General features: G+C 36.9%; 1 long non-coding RNA gene across 2 annotated transcripts in view; it reads right to left on the bottom strand.

Annotated features, from left to right (window-relative positions):
* Positions 1–1,024: 1,024 nt before the first annotated feature.
* LOC135219200 (uncharacterized) overlaps positions 1,025–6,406 on the bottom strand; it is a 53,322-nt gene continuing 47,940 nt past the window's right edge. Inside the window, exons 1-3 of one of the 2 annotated variants that reach the window (XR_010315391.1) lie at positions 4,350–4,512; positions 3,336–3,588; positions 1,025–1,387 (exon numbers count right to left, since the gene is read on the bottom strand). This is a non-coding gene — a long non-coding RNA (uncharacterized LOC135219200). Of the gene's footprint in view, positions 1,388–3,335; positions 3,589–4,349; positions 4,513–6,406 lie in introns of those variants that run through there. The other variant, XR_010315390.1, reaches the window with a different exon arrangement.

Here is a 6,406-nt window from a genome sequence, read left to right as displayed (position 1 = left end):
AAAGCAACTCTAATAAACTGGCGCCGCTTTCAGCTTCTGCATGCCTTCGATTGTTTGTTTAAACGGCTTCCTTGTGAAAAGTTTTTATTTCTTTCCTTTTCTTCCATTCTTGACTCATTACTTGTTTGCAAAGATCATGTTTGTTTTAAAAGTTTGCCGTTTGCCAACAGTAAGTTGTAGCGTGGCATAAATAATCCATTTCGTGCACTTAAGAACCAAGTGTAAACACGCTAACTACTCTGACACAATCGGACACACACTATCGATTACTTTAATTATCTTTGTACCTAATGTGAATAAAATTTATTGTTATCAACCTTAGCATACTACAATCAATTCGGTTTACTCTAAAGGGTTCCCGTCTCTCCCCCATCCCCCCAGCCGCCATTTTTACCAAACAGCTCGTAAATCGTACACAAAAAATAAAATTTAGTAAGAGTTATTTCATATAATGTACCGTTTCATTACGTTACACTATAACTTTTGAACACAATAGAAAAAATGTGAAAAGGGAGTCTTTTTGGGTTCGCTGGAACGAATTATCCTGATTCCCTTTATTTCTTATGGGGATATTAGTGTCATATTTCGTTTCGTATTCCAAACAAATCTTACTTCGAACAGCCTTCTGGAACGGATTAAGTTCGAAATACGAGGTACTACTTTAGTTTTACCCTAGGTAGAAAAACTAAATAAAACCAGAGACCTTTTTCATGTAAGAGTCTTTCATGGATCGCGGTATTTAACTTTAATCAAGGTTTGGCATTTAACTAGTAAGATTTAAATGGTTAAGATTACAACCACCTTTCAATTGCAAAATTTTTTTAAGTTACTAACAATGGTTTCTCTGCCAAAATCTTTATTTAACTTCCTACATTAATTTGCCAATAGTCAATCCTTGAAAAGATCATACAATACCTTAGACAAGGCAATAAATTAATTTCATGCCGACAGAAATGAAAACTGCTTTTAACCCCTCAGCCATCAGAACAGAACATTAAAAAGGATAAAATCCCAAAATATAAACTGTCAATGTCATTTATATTTAACAATTGGATACAGTATTAAAAAAATAACACCATTAAGAGCTTTAAATATCTTGAGCCTTGAATCTTTTTATTAAAACAGCTCATGCACCCTTTTTCTGACAATCAGGGTCAATTTAATGAGGTCACAAACATTGGTATTACAGGGTGGTGCACACAATGGAAACAATCATGAGTCTACGGTTACAGATGCTTTCTCAATAACTGTTTTTACACATTAACAAAAATAACTGTTTGGAAAGCCTCACTTTAACAGATGGAAAAAATCACTCCACGAACAATTCACACAATTCCACCAAACTCTTTGAGTCCGTCGTTCCAGGTACCCCACAGAGCAAGCTCACCTGTAAAAAATGGAAAGCGACAGAAAACTCTCTAGGTACTAAATTAAGTAAAAAGTTCATCTTGTTTTCCAAAACCTACTTAACAAATACTAGCATTTACCAAAATTCTAAGAGTCAAGATAACCATGAATAAGTTTCTAATAGATTTCATGATCCAAAACTATAAACCCAGAGAGGAGCTTTGAAAACCACACACACTAATCCAGAAGTAAGCATGCTAAACTTTTTATAAAGATCAAACCTACCTAAATTTTAAATTTACTTATGAAAAACTGATAAAATTATATCCGAAAAGTCAGTTTCGAAAAATAATATTAAGTGATAATTTAACCAGTGAATTAAGCTGCTTGATAAACTACAATAAAGCAACCTAATAAATTCGGTAACCATAAAAGCTTAATATATGGCTTATTAATACAATGCAAGCTGACTGTTAAGACAGGAACTCTAGACCAGTTATATAAAACCAAGTTCAGTATATTCACCCAACTTATGCCTTTCGTTTATGTTTATTAAAAGCGTTCAGCATCCAAATGTTGTCACAGCCAGTTTGATTCCTGGGGGCCATACAAACCATTAAATGTATACAAACCATTGCACGTGTATTAAAATATAAAGTCCGGAGCTGCTATTAAAAGTACTAGAATGTTAAAAAAAAAAAAAAAAAAAAAAAAAAAAAAACGTAGATCTAGTGTACCTATCCGCGGCGGCCCATAGTATGGCAGTTGCGGTTTTTCTATGCAGTTTTACCTCCTGAACAAGAATTTTAAGTAATATTCATTCGGACGACTGTAATTAACCCCCAGGGGCCAGTACTAGAGATAATATTTCAGAAGCACTCCGCACTGGATATTAAAATAAATAATCACCTACATGGAAAGGGCATGTGAAAAGCAATATAAAAAGTATAGTCATTATATGAGAGATTGAACGGGGTGGAATTAAATTAGCTTGATAAGTTTTTACCTCGAATTTTTCCCAAGTCGGGAGAGGTGTTTCCTCTACGGTAATGTTTACTTTTAATGAGCCCTCTAACTTACTTCCTTACGCAAACAAAAGCAGTTCCAGTTACTCATTATTGGCTGCGAGGTGCGACATCGTTATGACGTCATGAGTTTCATCACTTATTACGAACGAATTTAGTCGAAAACGAAGTTTCACTAGCATTTCAGTGGAGTAATAAAGTTACCTGTCCAGTGTCCACTGGTATCCTTGTTTGACTGAATACTCGAATAATGAAGCAAAAAAACGGCATTTTGTTTTCCTGTACCTATGGCAGTGGCAGTGGCTGGCCCTCCTGGCATTAATTTTGACAGACCTTCGATTTCCTACCAATTGTTTGCAGTGCAATGTGGGTTACGGTGTATTTTATTATTATTTGTCTAGTGGTGGTAAAGAAGTTGTCATTGAATATGCTCAAAGACAATTTCATTCTAAAGCAAAAAAACTGCGAGTGTTGTCGGGCTACTATTTGTCGGATAGATTACAACAGGAACCCCTATAAGTGTGACCCGCCACGGTAAGTAGCCTTACTGTAACCCTGTGGCTAGCGCGCGCAGCGCAACATTACCTCTTGCCGTACATGCCGTGCTTGCCAAGAATCTTTAAATATGCGGATAAGGCGCGAAGCGCTACGGCCTTACTGACAGCACACATCGATCGTCGCTGATATGTAGTCGCTCCCTACTTTCTTTGTTTTGTTTTGGTATCTCCGCCACATTGGTTTTGGTGTTCTTCCGCCGATTTCGGTCGGCGGTCGAGTCGCCGTGTTTAGTACTGGCCCTTGGGAGTTACAGTCGTCCGAATAAATATTACTTTAAATTCTTGTTCAGCGGGTAAAATAACATAGGAAAACGTCAATTGCCATAGTCTAGGCCACCGCGGATTGCTCCTGTAGAAACACCAAAACAAAAAAATAGCAATAGTAAAGTTAAAAATCAAAACTTACTCATCTGCTACTTAAATATTTAAGACCCAGAGAACTCGCACAGTAGGCCAACACGCCTACTATGCAAGCTCTAAGGAGCGCCTCCACCCGATCAGGGGCGCCGCCCCTGATGGGGTGGAGGAGAAACAAAAATCGGATATTGAAGTTCTGAAGAATCTCTTAGGATTACAGTTGGCTAATGAAGTTCTTTAGAATCTCTTGGGATTGCAGTTTTCTGAGAACTAGTCTTTAGTACTCATCGTAGAACCATTCTCTGAAAAATTTAAGAGTATTAGAAAGATAAATAAATATTAAGAAAAAATAAAAATACCGTTTGAGTAGTTTAGGCAAAATTGTTTTCAATAGAGTACTTATCTCCTATGCTCTTGTCCTTGTAAAGATAATTTAATAAGCATCCATTCAATTCAAACTAAACTTTCATAACTATTTTAAAATTGGTCGTGACTAACCCAGATACACAAGAATGGGTAACAGTCTTACTATATCTTTTCTTACGGCAATAAACCACATTACAATAGGTCCTCGGCAAGATCTGATCAAGAAAAATACTCGAGAAAACAGATTCTACAAAAATACTTATCAATTGATTAAGAGATCTAAGGGGAGGTAAATGCAAAATTCTGCTTACACGCAAATAGAAGCTAGATACTCAACTTAAATCAATCCATAGGGACCACATGGAGATACGTGACGGGAAAATTACGAGTCTGTATCGAACATTAAGACCGTAACTGTCTCACCGGACATCAATGAAACCAACACCGCATCGAAGTGCAAAACAGAGAAAAAGAAATATTGGATAAATTCTATCAACTTAACCAAGAAATAAGTAATACGAAGTCCACAAAAGCACTTTAAGATATACTCTTCACAGTCCAAAGAACAGATTCGATCAAATCTGGAAATAAAAATAAACCAAAAATTTACAGCCGCCTTGAAAATTCACCAAGTTCACGTTGAATATAGAAAAAAAAAAAAACCTTAAAAGGGTACTCTACGTTAACTCTTATATACCTTAAAATAAAATCACTTAATAAACTTTCCGAAGTCTATGTTGGAGCAGATGTACCGATGTGGATAACCGCCGAACCACTGAACGTACTACCGCGTCTGCCAACCGACAATCAATACAAAAGCACACTTTACATGAACGAAAATCAGCTTCCGATGACGTCACCAGACAAGTAAGCTGCGCCAAGGACCCTGGAACCGCATAAATTCAATAGTCGGTCGACACAAACTCGCTCAATTCATGGAAACTAGCACCTTCTATTGAGTCGTTCCAAAATTAGCCTTGCATGGCCCAGAACATCAATTTTCGCATGACGAATACCGGTGTATGAGAAAAATTCTTTAACCAAAAAGCTAACTAACATAATAAAATGTTTTGTGGACTTCCATTGTGGTCCATTAATGTTAATCATAAGAAATGATCTTAAATCTGGATTTCAAGGAATCGATTCCAAAATCACTTCTAAAGTGACACTTCAGTCGGGATCGAAAGAAATATTGTTTTTATCCAGTATCTTCGAGATCGACTTTTCATAATTGTAGCAGTATTAACTGCACAATCATTCCTTATATACCTGAAAACTTATTCAAACAAATCCTTTTTGATTGGCTCTCTCTCTCTCTCTCTCTCTCTCTCTCTCTCGTCTCTCAATCCCTCCCCTCTCCTCCTTCCCCTTCTCTCTCTCTCTGACGCCAACTGGTTTTCCTCTCTCCATCATCGGGTTAAATTGAGGAAAACGGATCCAGTTGCTTTGCTGAGGAAGTTGGAGAAGATAAACAAGAAGAAATGGGGTCGAGGATGCAAAACATGAAATGACAAAACAAAAAACCTTCCAGGGTCTACATTTTTTTCCTTCTTTTTGCGCGGGGGGTAGGGGTGGAGTTGAGAGGCGCCCACAGATGTTTTACGTTTTTACGTCATTGCACTATTTCATCTTCGGCTAAACTGATTCAAGTTTGATTTGTTTTTCCAAAACTGCAGTTAGCAAAACTTAAATGACAAAGTTTGATCGAGCGCCTTTTAGAAAAGCTTTCCCTTTGCAAATTTGCTTAAGGAGACTGTAATTTTTCAGTTTTACAGAATTTAGCAAAACAATCACATATGATAAAAGTAAAATAGACAGTTATAAGTAAAATTAGTACTAAGCGGTTACAAGGAAAAACGGCTAAAACCAGTTGCTAATGTACTGGATATCAAGGGGTAATTTATCAGGATAATTATTATCAGAATAAAATACAATTACAGAACCTCAAAACCTGAAAGGGGCTTCCCCATGAAAATAAAGACTAAGTAAAAACTAGAAATGCCTGAAAAACTACAAATCTACGATGCTCACACGAACACAGTTGGAGTATAGCATTCATTGCAAGTCTTAAGATGTACATATATGTTCTGAGGTTTACCACCTACAAATTTTGTGCTTTTATCTGAGAGGCATTCTTGATGTAAAGGTATTTTCTAATTTAAAAAAAAATAAGTGATGGGTGGTGGCTGGGAGCCGTTTTTATGTCAGTCCTTTTAAGTGACGACGTCAGAAGAAGTACTAATATTTTTTACGTTATTTCCCAAAAATTTTGTGCCTTTATCCGAAAGGTAATCTGGATGTGAAGGTATTTTCTAATTAAAAAAAAGTGATGGGTGGTGGTTGGGAGCGGTTCGTGTCTCACCACCTCACCACCTTTTTATTGAAGAAGTCTCCCGCATCCTTCCTGCTCTTGGGCGTCGCCCTGGATGCTGATGAGTGCTTCAACCATCGGTTTTGTGAAACTGACGAGTTTTGAGAGAAACGGTGATCTCATGCAAAGGGGGAAGTTCTTTACAAAGGTGAGAGCAGTCACCTTTCGTTGGCAAGGGCGTGTGAATCCTTCTGATCTTAATTATTATTATTCTTATGCAGGTTTATAGTCGATACTTAGAATATATTTACCAGCCAGAATAGACAGACCAGCGTAAATTTGACATGTTCATGCTATATAATGTTACGGATTATCTCGTTACCTACATTTTTTTTTTACTTGTTAGCTTGTTATTTTCCTCTCTCCTTGGACTACCTACCGTA

This window comes from Macrobrachium nipponense, chromosome 1 (assembly GCF_015104395.2).
Source record: "Macrobrachium nipponense isolate FS-2020 chromosome 1, ASM1510439v2, whole genome shotgun sequence".
Lineage (NCBI taxonomy): Eukaryota > Metazoa > Arthropoda > Malacostraca > Decapoda > Palaemonidae > Macrobrachium > Macrobrachium nipponense.
Note: the sequence above shows the minus strand (reverse complement) of the source record. Positions and strands in the feature narration are given on the sequence as shown.